Genomic DNA, 23433 nt, shown 5'->3' with positions numbered 1-23433 from the left:
TCCCTTGCATTTAATAACATTTATAACAAAATCTTTAACTGTTACAAGTAATATTGAAATTTATATCAATGTTTAAACGTTTTTGTTGCAGAATGAAAAAGGTTTTTCTATAGATGTTGTACAGGTATTGTTTTCATTGCTGTTCTATTTTCCTTTCGTTTGATAAACATCGGACTCATTTCCGTTCGAATTAGTATCGGATGAAAAATGATTTCGTCCATTTTTAAAGTGCATTTCTATTTTATATTTTTTTCTCGTTTCATTTGTAAACTGAACATATGAGATCAATGGGTGAACTTAGCTACAGGTTCGTACCTTTTTGTAAAATATAATGACCGACATACTATGTTACTCTTTTCGTTAAATTGTGTTTACAATGTGATAAAAAGAGTTGCAATATTTATATGTAAAACTACTAAGGATATTGCGAGGTACAGCGAAATATGTATTAAGAAACATTAAGTGTAGGTAGTGTGAAATAACCGTGCACAGTTGGCGCGCTAATACGTATTTGTGTTTGTTAGTATCAATTCAAGATAAAAACCTAAAAGAATATTATACAACCCACTCGAAGGACACTACGCCGGCGGTTATTCTAAGGAAGGCAGACCAGGGAATTGCTGTACATGTTTTTTTGGCCTAAGACATTTGTTTTTGATCTGACAATGGAATAGAATCGGATTAACCATTAGGATACTCGAAACGCATTGGAGGAGATATAAAAATAATTCTGTTTTTTTATTCAATAAGAAGCAAACGAGCATGCTCATCGGATTATAAGTCGGCGTTGCCGGCCTTTCAAGAATTGGTACGCTCTTTTCTTCGCTCGAATTGGTTCGGAAATACTTCAGTAGGTTGCTGGTTCCACATAGTGGTGGTGCGTGGCAAAAACTGCCTTAGAAAACGCTCAGTCGTGGAACGACGGACGTCGAGGTGATACGGATGGTATTTTGTATTCTGCCTTGACGTCGGATACTGTAGCTCTGAACGACACCTCTGAACTCTCTCCATGGTAAATGCGGCGTGTGGTTCTTGGTTCAAAACAGCTTAGCGGCGTGGCCCTCTGGGATCCTATGAAATGAATAGATAACGTCTTTATACAAGTCATCGGTTAAAATTACTCTATTGGACTTCACGGAGAATTATACAAATATATACGCTAAGTCTAGTGTTTTTTATATAATCTTCAAGCTCCTAGAGTATTTAAAGTTCCTAGAACATTTAATGTTACGTAAATATTCATGAATTATTCTGAACTATACAAATTCAAGTACAATTACGGTTCAACGTTGCTATTTAGTGTTAATTCATAATACAATCATAATAATTAAATTCCAGCAACGCAGCCGCGATACCTCTGGCATTGAGAATGTCCAAGGAGACTAGTGGACCGTGATTAAAATTCTTTCACAATTAGATTGATACGTCATCTCCGAGCAGGCCTTATTTGTTTAATATAAAAAAATCCTGTTACTTTAAAAAAAAAATGATTTTTTTTAAAGCAAACGGACAGGAGGCTGTTGCATATCATGTTAAGTGATACCGCCGCCCATGGACACTCACATTGCTTATTAAAGTAAAGCAAAGTATTTAATAAAAATAAAACTTATTATATAAATCTTTTATATTATATCACTTATAGACTAATTAATATAGATGATGACTGTTTGTCTTCGCTGCGTGAAGCCTACGAAGTACTTAGAAGACTTCAATGTTTCTGGAACGAGGAAATAAAGAAGGTGTACTGGAGGTGTGTAATGGACCCAATGAGAGTCTAAGTGCGGAAGCTGAGCATCAACTATTTGTCTTTTCACTTAAGTCAGAAAGAAATCTAAAATTTTCAAAGTCTTGCATTGATGAAAACATCAAGGGTTTTTGTAAACGACCCCTTTAGACAACCAAAGCGGGCAAAACAGTTGTATAAATGTCATAGCTATAAACATAATTTTACGAACCATCAATTAAATGTAACTGTATGAAGTTAAAGGTGGCATGCTCGATGACACGTTCCGATCGATTATATTTGGTCCATAGCGTCGTTGCAATCATATATACGCGTCACGCTTCGTCCTTCCGGTTGACCAATTACATTCGAGCGAGAGGCGCGGTCGTTTCGTTTTACATTATTCAGAATTCAAAAATTTAAAATTGTTTATTTTATACCATATAATAATAAAAATTATATGCAAGTATAGTAAATAAATATTACTTGTGCCCAGCTCTTCCGTAACTTATATTATTATTATAAATAAGGGTATTTTGTATTCTGTGTGCGTTGTGCGTGTGTGTATTGGTGTGTGAAGACACTATACTTTTCATTCTTATTTAAAATGCTTATAATATATATTTTTTAATATAATTCTAGATAATTTCCCGACTATGTAGTCGTCGGAGGTATTAAATAGCTTACGTATGGTATTGCTAACCCGGATGAGTAAACACTACTATCTATTTCTTTTAACAACTTTTTGTATGACTTTTACAGCAAATCCCAGAAAGATGCCTCTTAACCTAATGTTGAACATTATTTCCCTTAAATTCGTCTGTTACTTTTATGCCCAGCTTGTTCAGTGGTATACCTATCGTATCCTGTCATATTTACTATTACTAAACTTATCATTATTTAGAAACAATTATTAAATTTTCCAAGTCCCACGAGGAAGTTAAAGGGTTTATTAACCTTTCTATAAAACACTTATTTTCATTTAAATACACGTGAACTGTTAGGGCATAATTTTATGAAATACCTAAAATAATACAATGCCAAATAATTTAAAATCTAAATTACATCCATTGTATTCAGATATAGCGTTGCCAAAATAATTTCAATAAACGGAACTTATGAAAATTAATGTGCCATAGAGTGTCGAATCAATGAAGCCTTCATTTCGTTGTTCTGAAATTTCCTGTTACAAACGATATTTTGGGGCTGTTTAAATTGGGCGTACTGTCCAATTGTTAACGAATTCTAAATTGTTCAGGAATATATATACAATTTGAATTTATAATTAAACCAAATTTCAATATTATGCAAGCGTTTTGTGAATTTAATAAATATCATTTTTAATTAACAACAAAACTGTTATAATTTTGAAAATACGTAAGCGTCTGAAAGTATTGCTTTAAATATTATATATCAACTAAAGGACAGAAAACACCAAAAAGCTACTAAGGGGTTTAACTTTGATGTCTGAAGGACTACACCTCAGAACTCACCTTCTTTGAATTCCTTATAAACTAATGAGGAAAAAAATACAATTGATACAAATACAGTGTAAACTCTTTACAACGACACTGAAACGACTGCGCATTTTGGCGTTAGAGAGAGTTGTCGTTAAATGGTGGGAAGATAAATCAGAATTAGAAAAAGAAAAGGCTTATTTGCGACCAGTGTTAGTAGTTATGTACATAAAAAAGAATCTGAAATGATATTTTTGTCTGACGTCTTTTGCTGCACCAGTAATTTTGTTGTAAAAGTACACTTATTTTATTCATAATTTGCGATATTGAGGCATCTCGGTGATAAACGAAGTATTTTTATTATAATTTAGCTGCTACCAAAGCTCTTTTGATCTTAAATTTTTTTGGAGATTTCCCCTCGCCCTCAACTTTAGAATATTTTTTTCTTTATTTCCATATTGTGGACACGGTAGAGCGACTAAATCGAAAACGTTTGCCAACATTGTTTATCTTCTTTCTCGTTGCGTGAATCAGTAAAACTTTTTCATCAATACACAGTGATTCTCTTTGACTAACCATGTTAACAATTTGAAAGTTGGTGAACAACTAAGAATACGATAACGTGTAGATAATCGACGACTCCTACTTATTAGGCATGGTCACCAACAATCTACACAAGCAATCCCAATTTGTCAACAAAAGAACGAATTTCTTAGAAAGTTCGTATGCATGATGCGTGGATCGCCACGAGTTTATTGCGGGCTAGGATAATAAAGCGACAAAATAACTTATACAGCTGCGCAGTTTTACTTATTTTAGCAACTTAAAAAGTACATTATTACTCTATTGTTGTCGTTATTGAATGGGTGTTATGTTATGTAGAGTGTATCATTGTATGGAAGACAGGCTAAACCAACCAACTTTAGACGCTTTAGGGAGTTCATCGTTATATCCAGGGACGTTACATGGGGTTTACTCTATATACATTATCGGCTGTTTAAAACAAAATACTAAACTATGACGCGTGTCGTTTGATTGCGATTCGTCGGCGTGCCGGTGACACCGATACGGGTGGTGACGATTTTGACCAGTCATAAGCAAACGAAACAGCTAATCGTTTGTTTTATTTACTATTTGTTTAACAGTTTATTGGTACAACAGCTGTTTTTTTAAAGATTATACATACAATTTTTAAATGCAAAGCATATCCATAACGGATTACACAATATACGAAAAACATATTGAGCCAGATAACTTACTAATAACTTATTGATTGAGGTGTACGTAGGAATGTAATGTGTAAGTGTTTGAGTGTGCATTTTAATGTGATCTTAAAAATCCAATCGATTTGCTTATCTCCTTCGAAATGATGTTGCGTTTGGAGGTAATATGGATACGATATTTGTATTGAATTATCTTGAGCTGTGAGAATGTTGAAGAATAGACCACCCGTTCGCTTTATTGTGATTGGTAAACAACATCTATAGCCCAGGGGCTTAACAAAAAAATGATTGCAGGCGTAACACACTAACGCTTGGCTGTTATTATCAAACCTTAGCGGTAGTGTGGGCCAGTCGTAAAGTGATTTTGAAATCCCAGTACTCATTGATACGCGAAAACATGTCTGTTCGTCCAATGACAATCAATAGCTCGGATTCGTCTTTCGTCTTGTCGTTTTCCCACCCTATGGTATACCATGGTATCAATCGAATCAAGTATCTATAATAATAAATAAAATATATTTGATAGTAAAATGTCGATTTAAACATAATTAAATATTTAAAAGTATTTTTTAAAATTTAGATTTGATATGAGACTGGTGTTAGAAAATCTGGTATACAAAGACCCAAGCGTCATTTAAAAATACATATGCGAATTATATCGTCAGTTTGGTTCGTATCTTTGTTAACTAGGTTTAGAACACTTTTCTGATTTCAGGCTTAGTAGTACTGTTATTTAAAAAAACTGATGTTGTAATATTATTGTTTGAAGAAGTTATTACAGATACATTTCTGGTTCTGTTTTACTAGATGTCTCTCGAAAAACTAAAAACTGAAACTCCATGTGCCTTCAGTAGGATTGGTCATTAAAATATATCTTAAGTCACGAGATGTCAAACTATTGTAGTATAGAACGAAAACCGAAACAATTTTCCTCCACTCCAGGAACTTATCCTTTAGTAGGCTTCGGAGTTTGTTGTTAATTCTAAGCAGAAAATATTTTAGCATGTCCAAGAATATATAGGTAGGTATTACGCATTCTCGAAATTGTTCAAATAGTCACTATTTCCGGTATCTGCCTTCACTTGACTCCTGGAAAACGTTAGATCATAAATGTTTAATGCCCCATAAATTTTCCTCTGAGTTCTTATTAATATTTTAGTTAGAATTAGTCTGCTGCAGCAGCGCTGTCAGTTTCATGCTATTATCGTTATTAATCTTAAAAATATGCTAATTAAATGTTTAATTATCTTTGAATAAATTTTATCGGACATTGAAGGAGGTTTTTCGTAAATAGGATCATGGAGAAATCCAGACAATTTGATATTTGTGTTTGAAATTTGATGTTTTCGGGATCTTTTTTTATAAAGGAATAATATTAAAATATTGTAAAATGTAGCGCGAACCTAGACATAGACATAACATTTATTCCTAACGAAACATACAAAATAATAATATTCAAAAAAGAACGAAAATTAGATTTTTTTAAAGGTGTGTCTTGTGACGTTCCATAGCACTGGTAATGTTGTCAGACCACAACAGTTAGTTTGCGCCTCATACGCCAAAAAAATAAAAAGAATGTAACAAATAGTAGAAATAAAAATAGTAAAAATTAACAGTGTAATTAAAAGAGTCTTGGAAGATTTGTGTGTAAAAGTATATAGTAAAATAAAAATTATATATATTAAGAAATAAATTAAATCATTTGGGCGAAAACTAGATTTCTTAACTACAGATTATATAACAAATTTGTAAGTCTGCATTTCATGAAAGTGTTCTATTTAAATTTTTAATATCTAAAAATTCTTTGAGACCACACACGTTTTTATGGGCTATTAGGGTTCTCAGCATTCTAGAATTGATATATTACTCGTTGAGTCTTCTACAAGTCTACCCAAAAGTATTTCACGACAATTCAATTGCTAAAGTAACTCCGTCCGTGAATGTCTAGTCTGTCCCATTTGAGGCGAAGATCAAAATAATTTCCGATCAGGAATCGAACCCGATCCAGGCCTTGCGGTCCCTTGGCAATGCCGAGTAAATGCCTTTGATATATAGTAAATATAAGGTTATTAATGCTGATTGCATTTGCAACTAAGCTCGTATCGGAATACCAATTACTCGACGCTAATTAGTGTAAAAATGTAACTTGGTACTATTATTATTTTAAGTATGTGTTATAAAATCAGTGGCGCTACAACCTTTTTAGGTCTGGGCCTATCTAATAGGCAAGTAGGTGATCCTTTGCCTGACACACGCGGTCGTCCTATGGCAACCTGGGCAAGCCCTATTTCCTCACGATGCTTTCCTACTACAGTGAGTTTGACACACAGTGGCTTCACCACTAGGGCAACACTGCTCATCGTGTCACTAAAATTAATTAAAAAAATGTGTGCATGTACTTGTGTACACACGTAATAAGTGAAACTTCTTTATGACCTAATTTTTCGAAAAGTATCTACTGTGATATGCAACTTTACAGAAATTGGTTAAATAAAGTTAAATTACATAAAGTTTAACAAAAGGCTTTTATTATCATAGACATGAATACAAATATTACAATTATTTAATTTTACCTTATTACTACTAGGATTATAACAGAAATTCATTAACTGTAGTAGAATAATTACTATCAATGTTATCGTTGTTATATATTTTTGTTATTAGTGGTTTCGAATTTCTTCGAATCAACCGTGGTAGGGAGAAGAAAATGATGGCGCGTAACCGTAAAATGTGACGGTATTTTTTTTCCAACGCGTACTGGCAGCTGTAATTTCCTCGCTGTATTGCGATACTTATTGGTTGAGCGAGAAAAGTATTTATTTATAGTCAAATCTTCACTGCTGACGGCCCCTAAGTCGCTTCGTTTAGACCCCTAGATTTAAATGCTTGAAAGTTATTGCTCTAAAATGTTGATCCAATACGTAAGATTATTAGAAACAAAGCATTAGAATTAAGTTAAAATAAATAAAATACTGTTAATATGAATAAAAAATCTGTCTTTCAATCGAGCTAGTTCTTCCCACGGTCCAGGGAGAAACCTCGTCCGGGAGTAGATAAAAAAAATAAAATATTTAGAAATACCCCCCAGTTGTGTTCTAAGTTTGCCTTTACTAACACTTGTAACACTCAATTGGGCCTTAGGCCCAATAAGCACAAAAAGCTAATCACATGATTTTCTAAAAGACAATTATCAAGCAACCGATACAAGAATCTCCGGTAAACAATGTTCGTATACTGTTTTTTCTCTTAAGCCTAAGTAAGAAGAAACTTAGTAAAGATTAAACCTTTAGAATACGCTAACTTTATGTTTCATGATGAAACTACATCCATTTTTTTAATTAAACCATCACAGACTTCGAGGAACACATGTGTGATTTGAACGTGAGTTAAATGGAAATAAGATGTTTTCGCTTTATTTATTTATAACTAATCTTACAGTTATACATATCCATATTATAAAAGAAAACTCGTAGACCATATACAAATCCAAAACAGATTACATTGAGAAAATACAAGTCAGTTAATTAACAGATAAAAAAAATGAAATGAAACAAACAAACGACTTTTTAAAATTTAAAGAAAAAAGCTAGTACTGCTAAATAAAGTCAGTTTCCCGCCTCTCAAAATATTTCCTCACACTCTCTTTGGCCAAGTAGAGAATGCCAACATCTTCATAATTTGAGTTGTAGTTAACTAAAAGCTTTCATTTAGAATCTATTTGTTCGAAATACATATTTTTATTTTCATACATTTTATTTTAAATCGGCTGATCATCACGTTTGGATTGACTTGCTTCATCGTTTCGCTCGGGTTATGCTAGATGCAACGTCAATATTACAAGTTAAAGATATTAAAAAAAATTACTCTAGCTGACCTTTCCAAAAGGTAGTTTTGATATGGAGTAGAATGGACAATAATACAGATAAAATAAAATAAGATAACTAAATTACTATATAGGTTAATGGTGCTCACACATTTACAAATATTGCAACTATAGATTTTGCATTATTCTTTATAAATAAAGAAATAATTAACATACAGTCAAATAGTGTGTGAGTTACGTCAATGCTGATAAATTTTTCAAAAAGAAAAGCAAATATAAAACTGTAAGCAATCACTTTTATCTGGAATATAATGCTCTAATTTGTGACAACTGTGTGCCTTTCATGTTAAGAACATATAGAAACAAGACATGGACTCAGGGCATACTATTTTAATGTAAAATTGTGTGGCTACCAAACAGTTATTTGTCACTATTTTGTAGGTTGACAATTTGTCATGGAGTTTTTCGTTTAACCATCATAATCGTTCGGTTCCTACAAATAGTTTTGTAAGCCGCTGTATACAGAAATATTTCATATACGCTCTGAAAATAGATCCACATTTTTTACATTCTAAGCCGCTTTCAGGATTGATATTATTTATGATTATGTAATAAATAACAGATATAACACCTTGTTTATAAAAAATAATCAGTGTAATTTAACCGTTTTAGATAAAGACCTAGTTCGTCTCATTTCATCATAGCGTAAACATAATTTAACAGCAAGAGATGAAGTTATAATAGTATAATTAGAAGAGTCCTTCAAGATAAGAGCGGTCCGTTCTGAGACTAAAGAGCCTTCTGGCAATGTAAGTATCCATGGGCGGCAGTATCACTTAGTACCCGGCGAGCCTTCGGCCCGTTTGCCCCCAGTTATATGAAGGATTATTAATGATTGTCCAATTTTACTCATATCCCTTCTTGTGGAATTAATTCATTACATTTACATGGATGAACTCATGGCATAGTTACCCAGACTTACCCAATATAATTGCGCAAGAAAAGTAATTACTGAGAATGTCTTTAGGCATTGGGCAGATTTGATATTTTCTACGGCGTCTGATTAGGCATTAGTGTTAACCACGGAGTCCTGATTTAGCGTAAAGTGTTTTACTGTGTGTCTAAAAGGTAATGTCATATTATATAGCTTTAAGGATTTACATATTATCCTTAGACTGAATATATCAAGTCCAAGTACAATAAGAGGCTAGAAATAGGATTAATTAATTGATTTTATTTTCTATTAGAGAAAGAAAGAAAGAAAATTTAAAACAATTACTTAAAAAAAGCTTAAAGTACTTTTTTTATATTCATATTCAGTTGCTTTAAAAATAAAAGAAACACAAATAACAGAATACATAAAAATTACAAGGGATGCAACGGGCGGCCTTATCGCTAATAAGCGATCTCTTCCAGGCAACCCTAGTAAGAGACAAACTAAAAAAGAAAAATGACGTGTGCAAGAAGTGCAGAAACAAATGTTATAAAACAAAATTATAGAACCTTAATCTAAAGTATTACAAAAAAATCATAAATTCAATATATAATCGTTATAAATTATCGTTTATATATGGTCGTAACTTCTGGCTGCGAGCTTAAAGAATTTCCAATTAGAAGAGAACTTGCTTAGCGTATTTTCAATACCTACAAGTTCGGCGAAAATTGATTGTGTGTATTACAAAAGGTGTTCATTCTATAGCTTATGGTATGGTGTTTTGTGAACAGGCGTCAACCGGGCAGGAGGCTCATCTGATGTTAAGTGATGAGATGAATGCCAGATGGCTTGCGTTTGATTAAGACCGTAAAGTATAAACGGCATTACAACCCTTAGATTCCTTAGATTTCGTGATTTGACTACGACGGCATTTTGTAATAGGCAAATAGGTGATTTTAGGTGTAAGGTATGCTTTCCTTGCGACGTTTTTATTATTAGATTCATGGACAGAGAACTGGATTGGTGCCGGGGTTCAAACCTACGACCTCAGGTATGAGAGTTCAATTCCAAGCTTCTGCCATACCAACACTGTTTATCAGTACACTAACTGCTTAGCATTACTAACAGTAAATTATTAAATACGTATCGCAAATTTCTTGTGTCTGTTTCTCAAATGTATGTCAATGATTTAAAAAAAAAGTTAACCGTTAAACACACTTCTGGCTACTTCGACCGAATCAGACTTCTATAAGTGTTCGGTCTATATATATATATAATCTTATATTTAATATGAATAATAAAGTTTTACACAAATAAGATACACATTTAATAATAAAATAAATCAGTGGCGCTACAACCTTTTCAGGTCTGAACCTAAGATTTCTGTATCTGTTTTATGATCATTTGCTGATGGTTCAAAAACAGGGTGTGGCTCAGGCGCTGGTATTTTCTCCTTTGATCTCAACATCAACATACACCTACCTCTGGGCACACAAAGCACAATCTTCCAATGTGAATGTGTCGCTCTAACCGAAGCAGCCAGAGCCGTACAGCGGATGGGAGTCAACGACTTTTACATTAAGCTCATATCGGATAGTGCATCCGTGCTGATGGCGCTCGGTAACGAAAACACAAACAGCAAACTAATACTGGAGTGTCACGAAGCACTGGAGGCAATAGCTCTAACAAATAGAGTTACCTTACAGTGGATTAAGGGACACAGTGGCTCTCTCGGCAACGATGCAGCCGACGAGCTTGCGAGAAGAGGCTCTGGTATGATACCTGCTGGCCCGCATCCGCTCCTCCCCTTGCCCTTCTCGCTAGTTCGAACCTGGATTCGCCAGAGATCCACTGTACTCCAGAATCAACGATGGTCGCGAAGTGTAGATTGCAAACAGTCCAAAATGGCTCTGCCGGCTGTGAACCCGCAACTTACTAAGCGACTTCTAAACCTGAACAGAACCAATCTCAAAACAATGATAGGGACAATCACGGGCCATTGTCTCCTTAACAAACATCTTTTCGTCCTAGGCGCAACAGACAGCCCCTTGTGCAGAGGCTGTTTCAGCGCAGAGGAATCAGTCACCCACGTAGTCCTGGAATGCGAGGCTGTGGCTAATCAACGTACAAAAATCCTCGGAACAGTGAGGTCGCTCCGCGAAGCCTGTGAAGTGCCCGGGAGACTTCTGTGCTTCTGGAAGGAGTTGGGCTGGCTAAATTAGCCAGGGCTTCTACGCACAACGGACCGACTACGTGTCTAAGTGCGGAAATTGAATCCACCTACCTACCTACCTACCTACTATGATCATTTGCCTTATTGGCGGAGGATCAGCCTGACACAGGTTGACTTTTTCGGTCTAAGGTGGTTTCCTTACGATGTTTCCCTTCACCGTTCGAGCGAATGTTAAATGGGCAAACAGAAAGTCCATTGTTGCACGGCCGGACATCGAACCTACGAGTTCAGGGATGAGAATCGCATGCCAACGCCTAGGCCTACACTGCTCTCATATTTAAACACATACTCCAGTTAATAACAAAATGAATTTATGTATTTTTAAAGCGCGCGTTATGTAAAATCGTTTATAAAAATGTTTTACTTTCATTTTTGACAAACGCATAGTAAAACATCTTTGTACCAAATATAGCTACTCTTCATATTGTTTCAATAAGTTACGGTATGTTTATTTTCTCCAATTGTAAGATGTTTTTAAAGTGCATCAGAAGTCGTATTTGAAAATGAGATTACTTTACTCGGTATCCGTCCTGACATTATGAGATGTACGTACATTTGCTTTTGTTAATATTAAAATGTTTTTTAAGTGATGTTTTTGTAGCAACTAGGTAAACCTCATCCTTTCTTTTAATTGCTTTAAAAGAGGTGGTTTGATATACGAAAGTCAACCCTGAATTTGAATACATTTGTTTTTGCAATTTTTATAATGGTGCACAGCGGATATTCGAACGTCAGGCTTTAGAGAGAGAGCGTGTAAACACTAACTTTGATTACAGCTAGACGAATAAAATATTAATTGGTAAGAAGCCAGTTGGGGATTGAATTCAATTAAACAATCACGTTGTATTACATTTTTCGTATTTTAACTCGATATTATGTAACTGTTTTTATGGTTATTTAACGTTACATATTTAATATATACTTTTTTATATTTGATATCGTTTATTGAAACCTAAACATAACAATCACGTGTATAGTGTTTAATATTTTCTTAACCTACATAGTAATAATAAAAATAAATAATTAAAACAAATTTAACAAGTTTGGTCCCTGTGGCTGTGTACATTTAACGCTGGCAGCATTTCCTCGCTGTATTGAGATAATTATTCGTTGAGCGAGGAAAGCACCAGCTCTGGAGTCACCAGTACTATCTACCAGGTGCCAACTTAAGTCTTTAATTAGCGCCTGCACTTGAACCCCACGGCCCAAGAGTCTTTACTTGCTTTAAATTTATACTTCATTATGAAGTAATTAATATACAGTAAAAGGTTACATAAAAATAGATTTATTCCATTAGTCCTTGCTTTTTTGCGTACAGAGATTCCGGTTCTAATGGTTATTCGATCCATATACCAAGAATTGGAATAAAGCTAGTGCAATTTTCGCTACTTTGTTTCTTGTTGGATAACATATTCTTATGGATCAAAAGCAGTAAATATTAAAAAGAAAACAAAGCACTTAATCAACCTAGAAAGTTTTATTCCTTACAAAATGATTTTATGTAACTAACTACCACAATGAAATAATAACTGAACAAAAATATTAATTAACACAACTAAAAGCCGAAACTAATACATATAACAATAACTAAACACAATCGAAACGTCTCTAATGTCCGAGAGCCAAACGCAGAATGTTGATGCATCCTTTTTTTTTGTTTTGGCGAGCGTAGCTCGGCCTACATCCAATCCGCTGTTCCACTCCTTTTTTATAACCTCTCACTAGGTCCAGCTTGCGGGGGATTTCTATCTAAGAATATATTATGCGATGATGATAAAAAGTATGTATTAGAATCATATTTTATGTAAAATTTTATTGCAGCTTATGTTTCGAATAATTTTAACTAAAAAAACCTTGGCTATCCATTAATATTTTCTAAGTACTTTTTAAAATAATAGTATATTCCCCTCCCATACGCTTCACAAATAGGTCGCTCGCCGGCGAAGAGTTGAGAAAATTTTTAAGCTGCGATAGTAAGCGAGGAATGTGAGCTTATTGACGTTCGACTATACGAGTCGAACACCCAGCAAAGAAATTATATTTCCGGCAACGGTGATAATTGTCTGGAACGTATAGTCGCATAATCTCTCTCAGCAAATGCGCTTTCCATTTCGTTAGTATTTGCTTAAATTTGTGAAAACCTATACGAAGTTCTAGCGAGTATTTTAAATGCATACATACATACAATATTACTACAAAGCCTAAAATCGAGAAATTCGTATGGTAAACGTAAGGAAAGAAGTACCTTCTTCATATAAGGTTTTAATGAACTTCTTTTTATCCTTTCAATTACTATACATTATATTTATAATGAAGTGCCTTTATCAATGGCTAATAATCTGTGATCAAATCGTAATATAGTCAGTCACATTATTCACTGTTACTGGCGCTGATATAGGTTTGTTTTGGTGATGCATAATGGAGGCACAGATTCGGCACAAAACAGAAATTGATGACAGATGGGTCGGTCCGAAGGCATTCGTAGCAATTATACAATATTAGAGGACCTGCTCTAAACGAGACGGCGACATTGAGTCTCTTAAAAATCTTTGGAGCAAGCTGTGGCGACATTTCCTTTGAAACACTGCGTATATCCATAGATCGTGGCCAAACAGATTAATGGCCTGTATAAAAGCCAACATTGGCTATATCGAATAGAATATTTTTTGCTTGACTTTAATAAATATGTAGGTAAAAAATTTAATAATATAACATTACTTCATTAAAGAAAATGCATTTTCAATTGTAACAGAACTTATGGCTGGACTAGGTATTTTATAGCTATAAAATTCAGTGTACAACAAAATTTTTAGGTGTTTTAAATCGATATTTAGGCGAATTTGAAGTTGATTCCAGGGAGAATGCGTGCAGGAGTTGACATAACTAAATGCTTTTTACAATTTACAAAAATGTATTAAATCGTTGCGTTATTTCATGGTATATATATATTTTATTTCATATCCTTATCAATTACTTGTCTTGCTAGGAGGTTTTGGGAGTTCCAACATATGCCGAAAACGTGAGTGAACTACGAATTTATAGCAGGTATTTAAACGGCATTTTTGGAAGTCTATAATTAATAACGATCGAAGTCGTGAATTTAAATTTGGAATGTCTCGACACTTTGTCGTTTTAAGTGTCATTAGCGAAGTAACTTTTGTTAAGAAATACTTTGAATCGCTTGTAACTTTTCTTATGAAAAATAAAATATATTTTTATGGAAAAATCCAAAGTAATATAACGTGTAAGTTTACGCGTATTGAGATAGATGTCTTGGAGAATAAGTCTTAGCGAAGACAAATAATAAGGTAATAACGTATTTATATTTGTACGTGTGTGTGGTGTGTGCTCTTCCAAAGGTAATTTATTTTATTTATTTATTTACAGCTATTTATGTATGGTCGCATTTTATTGGAAAGACGACAGATAAAAGACGGTTTGAATAGTCTTATTGTGTCTATATCTTTTTATACCAGAGTAAACAATTTGACGGTTTGAGACTAATAAGGATTTCTTATTCATACAAACAAATTCCCCTTCCTTACTACGTATATTTAACTACGCAATCCTCTCTTTCTGTGAAACCGTGTTGACATATCGTACATACCGTACCAAACGGTGTTACCATGGTTGCCATTCTTAAACGTACAATGCCTACGCCCGCGCAACTATGTAGAACTAGTTGAAGTTATACCAATGGATTTTTCTTTATATCGTAACTCTTGCTCATCGTTAAGTTGAATAACTTTAACCCAAATATTTACGTGCGTCCACTTGTTAATTAAAATGTCTACCATGCTTACATATTAAATCCTCTGCCAATTCTGTCTTTGTTTACGCTATCAACTCAAAAACTACTAAACACAATTATATTTGTGACTAAGTTGGTGTCCACACGGCACTTCGACAAGACTCTCTCTTGCTCTTCAGAAGCAAGCTTAGCTTAGCTCGCATAGCTTACACAGTTTTCCATACTATGTGGTCTGCAAACAAGTATGGAAAACTGCGTCAGCTATGCGAGGTAACCTAAACTTACTTAGCTTAGCTCTTGGTCTGCAACCCGTATAAACACCATCCCAATCCATTGGTGTATAAAAGCATCGACTATTACCTCTTCAGGACAAAAAAGGCCCGAAGGAGGCCCCGACACTAACGGATCCGGATGACCCAATCACAGTAGCTACCAACAAATTATTTATATGCTAAAATTATATATTAACAGTAATAATAACCAAAAAGAGATTAGGTTAAAAAACCTTCACCAGGTAAGGCGAGGACCTTCACTACGTACTTCGCTCAATCCAGTGAGCTTCCGTACTGCTCTTCAGGTGATCGACAGTGCAAAATTTATTTATTTATTTCCTTATTTCCTATTTTTACAGTAACTTAATACTAATACAATAGAAAACTAAACTATAAACATAACAAGTAAAAACTTAAAATCTAAACCATTTTTAACTAATTATAAATAATGCAATTCTTGTGAACTCAGCCAGTGTGCAAATAAAAACATCTGTCTCATAAGCAATAACATTTAGGGTGCGCAAGACACGCGTAAATAGTGCTTCTCTAAGTAAGTTCGTACACGCCCGAGGCACTGCCAGCAATTGTCATCGCTTACCACGCCGAGAGTGATTATTTGTTTATTAGTCTCTCCAATATTTCCGCAGTAAATATTTTGCCTCTAAGGGACCTTAAAAAAATATAATGTGATAGTAAGGTCCCTCCTTACCTCTAACTTGATGTATCCCACCCACATGAAAACTTAATTGTTCGCAATTCATGTCAAAATAAACGAACAACGCTAAGCTGCATGTGGAAGTTAGAGTTAATTTAAAGGGCGACTCTGGGAGTGTTTTCGTAAATGGATACAACGCATTGACCGTAATGCTATAATATATTTTCGATTGTGTCAACTGCACAACTAACCGTGTGATTGATTGATATGTGAATGAAACCTAAATACCGGAATATTTTGTGCCGGAAAAAATATATTTTTATAAACTCGCAGAGGACAACACAATTTAATCGATATAGCCTCACTTACGACTAATAATGATAATAATAATCAATGGCGCTACAACCTTTTCAGGTCTGGGCCTCAGATTTCTGTATCTATTTCATGATCATTTGTTAATCTAATAGGCAAGCAGGTGATCAGCCTTCTGTGCCTGACGCTCGCCGTCGACTTGTTGGGTCTAAGGCAAGCCGGTTTCCTCACGATGTTTTCCTTCACCGTTCGAGCTAATGTTAAAATGCGCACATAGAAAGAAAATCCACTGGTGCACAGCCAGGAATCGAACCTACGACCTCAGGGATGAGAGTCGCACGCTGGAGCCACGAGGCCAACACTGCTCACTTACGACTAATAACTAATTTAAAACTAAGCTTATTTATTAAAAAGGATATGTAACAAAAGAAAGTGTAATAACACTTACAGTCTATTTTAATGGGTAGATGTTTCTGTGTTCCATTTCTTGACTTACCACGGTTTAGCACTAACGTGCACTCATAAAAATAAACTTCCAAGTTTGATTTTGTTCCTTTTGAAGTAGAGACTGTTGGGCCGTGGGGTTCAAGTGCACAGGCGCTAATTAAAGATTTATGTTGGTAGATAGTACCAGTGACCCCAGAGCTGGTGCTTTCCTAGCTCAATGAATAAGTATCGCAATATAGCGAGGAAATGCTGCCAGCGTTAAAGGTACAAACTTGTACAATATTTGTTTTAATTATTTTTACTATTACTATGTAAGTTAATAAAATACTGTATAATGTTACACTGCCACAGGGACTTTTTAAATTTATTTTAGTCTTTATCAATTTTTAATTATTATTAGTATGTAGGTTATGAATATAGTAAATAAACAATTGTATATTGTGATTAAACACGTTAGTTACTGCAGACGCGTCTTTTAGGAAAACGTATTTTGCTATAACATTGTTCCTTCACCGTAATGCTTAAACTGCCAAGAAAGCAGGAGTCAGATGTTTTTCTCCACTGTTTTGTTGGGTATTTATGTAGGTAATCAGTTAGTGTTCAAAATAACCGAAAGAATTCTTGTTTCACCGAGAATTGAACCCAGATATTCCGGCTTACAACAAAAACAGCTTTAAATTGTATCATAAAAACACGCGGTAAACTATTTTTATATATTTATGCAGTATGTAAATGCACATATGTGCATTGTATGTTGTTTTATGTATATTTCAATAATAATGGAACAAAGTTGTTAATAAATATATAACGCTCAAAATAGTTAACCTATACGTAACAATTTAGGTCGATTTAATTAGAACAATATGTCTTCAGGCTGTTTCCGTAATTTCGTGTTGGTGCCGAGTTATGGGAGACCATTATGTTAGCTCAACCGCCATTTAATATTACCTATATGGAATTTGAACTTCAAATGTATCTAAAAATTTCGATGATTTATTATAAAATGTATGTATTATGTTAAATATGACCATGCTATAAAACCAGACGATTACGCTATAAAAGTGGCCGACTATGCTATAAACCCAGAAGATTACGCTATAAAAGTGGTCGACTATGCTATAAAACCAGCAAATTATGCTATAACACTAGTACATTATGCTATGAAACCAGAAGATTACGCAATTAATCCAGACGATTACGCTATAAAAGTGGCCGACTATGCTATAAAACCAGCAAATTATGCTATAACACCAGTAGATAATGCTATAAAACCAGAAGATTACGCAATTAATCCAGAAGATTACGCTATAAAAGTGGTCGACTATGCTATAAAACCAGTAGATTATGCTATTAAACCAGAAGATTACGCTATAAAAGTGGCCGACTAAGCTATAAAACCAGCAGATTATGCTATTAAACCGCAAATTATCTTTAAATTAATGTTTAATAATTTCACTACGTCAAATGACAAACATATAAAAATCCATACATAAATAGGCTTGTTGGCCTCAACCCTGTGGGGATATAGTCAAATCACAGCTATACCTTTTTGATGTGTGATTCGGAATTTCTAAAAGAAAATTGTTTAATTTTCTTTCTTTTTGTTTTTAATTATATCACTTGCTCTTACAGTGAAGGCAAATATAATCGAAATATCATATAGAATTAATCACGAACTTGGATTTTAATAAAATAATATGATCAAAGAAGGAGAGGCAATCTGAGGCTAAGACTCAGATTAGGGTTGTAGCGACATTGGATTATTATTATTAAAACTATTTATAAGATAAACAAGTGTTCTCCAAGAACTTGGTGCTTTGTAACTCTTCGTACAATCTTTTGTTTGCACGGTAAATTCACAGTAGCGAGTATATAGATAATTGTAAATATTGTTGTTTAATACAATTAAACAACAATATTTACAATTTAACTTAACCTAACTTAATTAAAAAGAAAACCAAACAAATTCAAAAAGTTTGCTCCCTGTGGCAGTTTACCTTTTTTTATTTTTGACATTATCGTTTTGGCTTATAGTAAGGATAGTGTATGTATTGTTTGTAACTAAGTAAATGTTCGTGTGTATATCTTTTAAAAGTTACGTATATCTGTAAAGGCTAATACAGTGAGAGAATGTGAAGTTGATTCTCGTTGTCGAGTCGAGTCGTTTGATTTTTGAGAGCTCTATACAGACGTCCGGCGCGATTCATATTTCGTTTGACCAGTCACAATCGAGCGAAGCGCGTCAATTCATTTTAAAATTCTCCACCTCTTGGTCTGTTTTTTCAGATAAAGCCACGTCACATGAATGTTGGATTGCTGCGCAGACAGATAATCAAATTAGTTTTATTATACTTTACATATCAACATACAAACAAACTAATGATCATATCATATGTTTTTTCTTTGATAAGGTAAAAATATTGTCTTTCAATTTTCGACCAATAAATAAAAACAATTTTATATGAATGAGTGGTGAATTAATTATAGAGTAAAGTGTCGCAGAAGAAAATTAAGCATGGAGAGAGGCAGGTAGAAAGTCAGAGGTTGTAACTGACAATGAATGATAGGAATATGTCGTCTAGCGACAAGAAAGTAGACAGAGATCGAGTTAACAAAGCAATAAACGAGAACATGAACAATTAATGGAATGTAGAAATGTAATTTTATCAAAAACAGGACCGTTTGTTGGCCGGTTAATTTCAACATTAGAGTCTATTTTTAAAGACTTCTGCTTGGTTCTGCCTAATCAAACTGAGGGCCGCTTTTTTAAAATGGAATCTCGCTGTTGGCGAGCGTTGCTTGGCTGAGGGCCGCACCAACCAGTACCTGTATTTATAGCAACCCAAATTATATACATATATAATTATCGGTATTAAGGCAAAATTCTAAAAAAGTCAAACAACAGTCGTAGGAACGAGTGTCAAAGATTACTTTAATATATATTGACTTTAAAGTTATTATAAATTACAATTAATAATTATTATTATATATTATCGACAAATGAATAATCGTTAATTTCTCGTTTAATACTCGATTCGGGTTCGGTCACAGAACGAGTACATAAAATTCGAAAAAACACAAACAGCACTATATATTGACTTTAAGTTTTAAAGTTATAAATTACAACTAATAATGATAATGACAACGTTCATTTGTAGATCTATGTACAAATCAAATAAACCACTAGTATTACCGGTATTGAACTAATTTAATTTTGACATTAATAATAATGATTACTATGAAACTACTATTTCTAAAGACTATCGAATAGTCGGTAATTTGTATATAATATTGGCAAAAATAAAAACAAGTATTAACGGCCATAAACTGATTAGACTTTGACGTTGTAAGTTTACGGGCTGTCACGTCATATAACAGAGCTTATGTATAACATGACAGATTATATGTATAAAGACAATGGCAGCTGACTCCAGTGCCATCGCTGTTACATATAGCTAACTATTATAAACTATATCTTTCAATATACACATATTTTTTTATTGGAATTGTCATAGGACAGTTAAACAACTTTTTCGTGAAAACAATTGTTGTTAAAAGAAAGTGTTCACTTCTCAATGCAATGTTGTTAATATTATTTGTCCCGTTCTATCACTAAACATTTATTCAAAAGGCCCATGGCGACAGGAAACTAAATAGCACGAATTTTACACGGTTATAGAGCCTTCATTGCTCAGCGATATTATTACTGGCGACGACCTCTATATTAAGATTTGGAAGGTCGCTATAACGAGCATACCAGGGCTTTTATTTGCAGTACATGCCTGCAAATGGCAATAATTCTTCATATAAATTTAAATTGTGCAAAATAAGGGACAAGATATCTTTGTCTAACTTAAATTTCCAAGGAAATTGGTAAGAACAAAAGCCTTTGAAAATTGGCCTGCGTTGATTAAGTATAATGAAGTCTATAAACCTCTTCAACTCATGTAACAGTATACCGAAAGAGGTGAGATTGTTGAATATACTAAGTTTGTATAGTATCAATTAAGTCAATATTAAATCAACATTGTCAGAATATAATATATATATATAAGATTAGAGGATAGCAGGAGATTTACTGTAAATTTTGTAAATAGCCTTTGTATTTTATTTTAGTTTTATGAGATTTTTAGTTAGAATTTGGCCATTTATGAGCTGTAAATAAATAATATTGAAAAAAGCAAAAAAAAAAATTCAAAGCTTATTCATTTCGTGAAACTAGTTAATATCACCATCCTATTATGGACGGCTAGTACAAGTTATTAGTAGCCTTAGTACGTTTTAAAAAATAGTTTACTTCAGCTTCAAAGGCCAGCAACGTATTAAAATAGGTGTTCATGGGCTGTGCTATCTGCCTAGAGCTGTCCCTTGCGCTCGTTTGGCCTATGTAATAAAAAAGTGCGCCAAAAGAGCGTTAAAATTGTCTGGGTATCGACAAAAGGAATATGCTATAGAAAGTAGCGCAGCGGTCGGCGCGTGTGTAGAGATGTGTGTGTGTGGGGCGGCGTGTTACTACAAAAAATATTCAGATACACTTTGCTTTCACATATTAACAGGAAATTTAAGTTTTCACTTTTATTTAAAAACAACGATGAAGACAATTATATAATACCACTACGTCTATAATAATAGTCATTAGACAGAAATAAGACAGAATTTTGTTAAAAGCTACTATTTTTCCTTCCTTTTTTAATGATGTGACCAAGAATTTGATATCCGCTAAATTTGTCGAATCACGGCGTCACCTCAAAACAGCTCCATTTTTTTCTATGGTTCTTTACTATTTGTATGTACTACATAATACCCCAAGTAAAGTTAGGGAGGCATATGGCTATGGACCCCTTTATAAGAATGTGTGCGTGTATTAGTGTACACACGTAACTAACTATCGTACTAACTAACTTTTTGACCTTTTTTTTTCGGAAAATGATCTACTATATCCAACTTTACAGTCATTGGTTAAATTAAGTTAAATTAGATAAAGTTTAAAAAAAAGGGTTTTACTATCAAAGACATGAATACAAATAAAACAATTATTTCATTTGACCTTATTACTACTAAGATTATTACAGAATTTCATTAATTGTAATAGAATTATTACTATCATCGTTGTTATATATTTGTGTTATTAATGGCTTTAAATCTGTTCGAATCAAACGTGGTAAGGTCAAGTAAATTTTCGTACCTTCTTTCATTCATTTCACAAAATGGTGTTTTAATTAATTTCCCTTGTTATAATTAGCAGGCGTCACCACATTACTGCATGGTTCACCATAACCGAGTGATAAAAATATGTAGAATAAACTTTAGAGCTGTTTTAAGGTGGAGCCGTATATATACATCATACGTCTCAATTACCGTACTAAACCTTTTTAATTAGATAAATTAGGAGTAAATTTGTATATTCCGCGAAAAGTTTGAACGTAATTACGATGGCAAATACGGGTGTAGGCCAAAGAAATCCAGAAGTGTACCCTCATTAAACCCACTAATGACTACCTAGTTAGATTCATTTGCTTATACCAACATCTTAAAAAAATTAATAAATTAATTTGACACTGTAATTACATTCATATGTTACGATTATAACTCAATTTAACAAACATCTTTTCATTCTAATTTCTAAATATATTTATTTATGTCGTAGAACATACGCATAATATTAATACTCGGAATAAACGCAGGCTGCAATTTCCGCGTCTAACCGCGACTATCTAAAGTTAGTAACTATTTTTTGGGAAAAGGGATACTTTTCTTTGATAAAATCCCAGAGGCTCTTTTATCTCTGCCTTTTAATAAATTTTAGAAATGTATTAAAGAAAAGCTGTGTAAAAAGGCTTACTGTAAAGTTAACGGTTATCCAGTTGATAAAGGGCCTGAGACTAGTGCTAGACAGGCTACTTCTAATAAATTTGCAATATTTGTTTTACAATAAGTATTGTTAGACATTTTGTATCATGATTTGCTATTTTAAAAGAGTACCGAGAGTTTTTTACGCCGGCCTTTACTCTCGGCCGACACCCTCTGTTTTCTTTGCCGATGAAAATACAAATTTAATAACGTGGAATACCTGTATCTTATATTCCATAATAAAAATATTTTATTTTTTATTTATTGAATCCTACAGCTTACAAATATTATATATAAAAACAATCAAATACAGTAAAAATATAGCCAAAGATGTTTCCATCATATTTACAAAAGGAAACAAACAATAAAAATTGTTCTATATAAGGTGGGGCTTGCACACAATTCAGGTGGTTTTGCGCCTTGGATATTCTTAATACTCATTTTAACCTTATTTCGCGATAGCTTAAACAACCCAAGGCTTAAATATTGGTCGGTGTATGTCCAGGCTGAGCGATACAAAACTGAGTTTTGGTAAGTATATACGAAATAAAAAAAAATTGTTGTATTAACTTGTTTTATAAAGGCTTATAAATTTTATTGAGAAATAATTCATATTAAAAGATACAGTATTTACTATATTCTTAAATGTTATACTAATAACAATTAGAAATTAATAAATAGAAAATTTTAAACAAATTTAAAAATGTCTAATAGAATGAATTAATTAATTAACAGTTATTTCTAATTCAAAAT

General features: G+C 33.5%; 1 protein-coding gene across 1 annotated transcript in view; it reads left to right on the top strand.

The window, feature by feature from the left end:
* The window catches only part of LOC123709512, a 50333-nt gene that overhangs the window by 3949 nt on the left and 22951 nt on the right, over nucleotides 1-23433 (top strand). The window lies entirely within an intron of this gene.

This window comes from Pieris brassicae, chromosome 5 (genome assembly GCF_905147105.1).
Source record: "Pieris brassicae chromosome 5, ilPieBrab1.1, whole genome shotgun sequence".
Taxonomy (NCBI): domain Eukaryota; kingdom Metazoa; phylum Arthropoda; class Insecta; order Lepidoptera; family Pieridae; genus Pieris; species Pieris brassicae.
The sequence above is the reverse complement of the archived record's forward strand: the minus strand, read 5'-3'. Positions and strand labels throughout refer to the sequence as shown.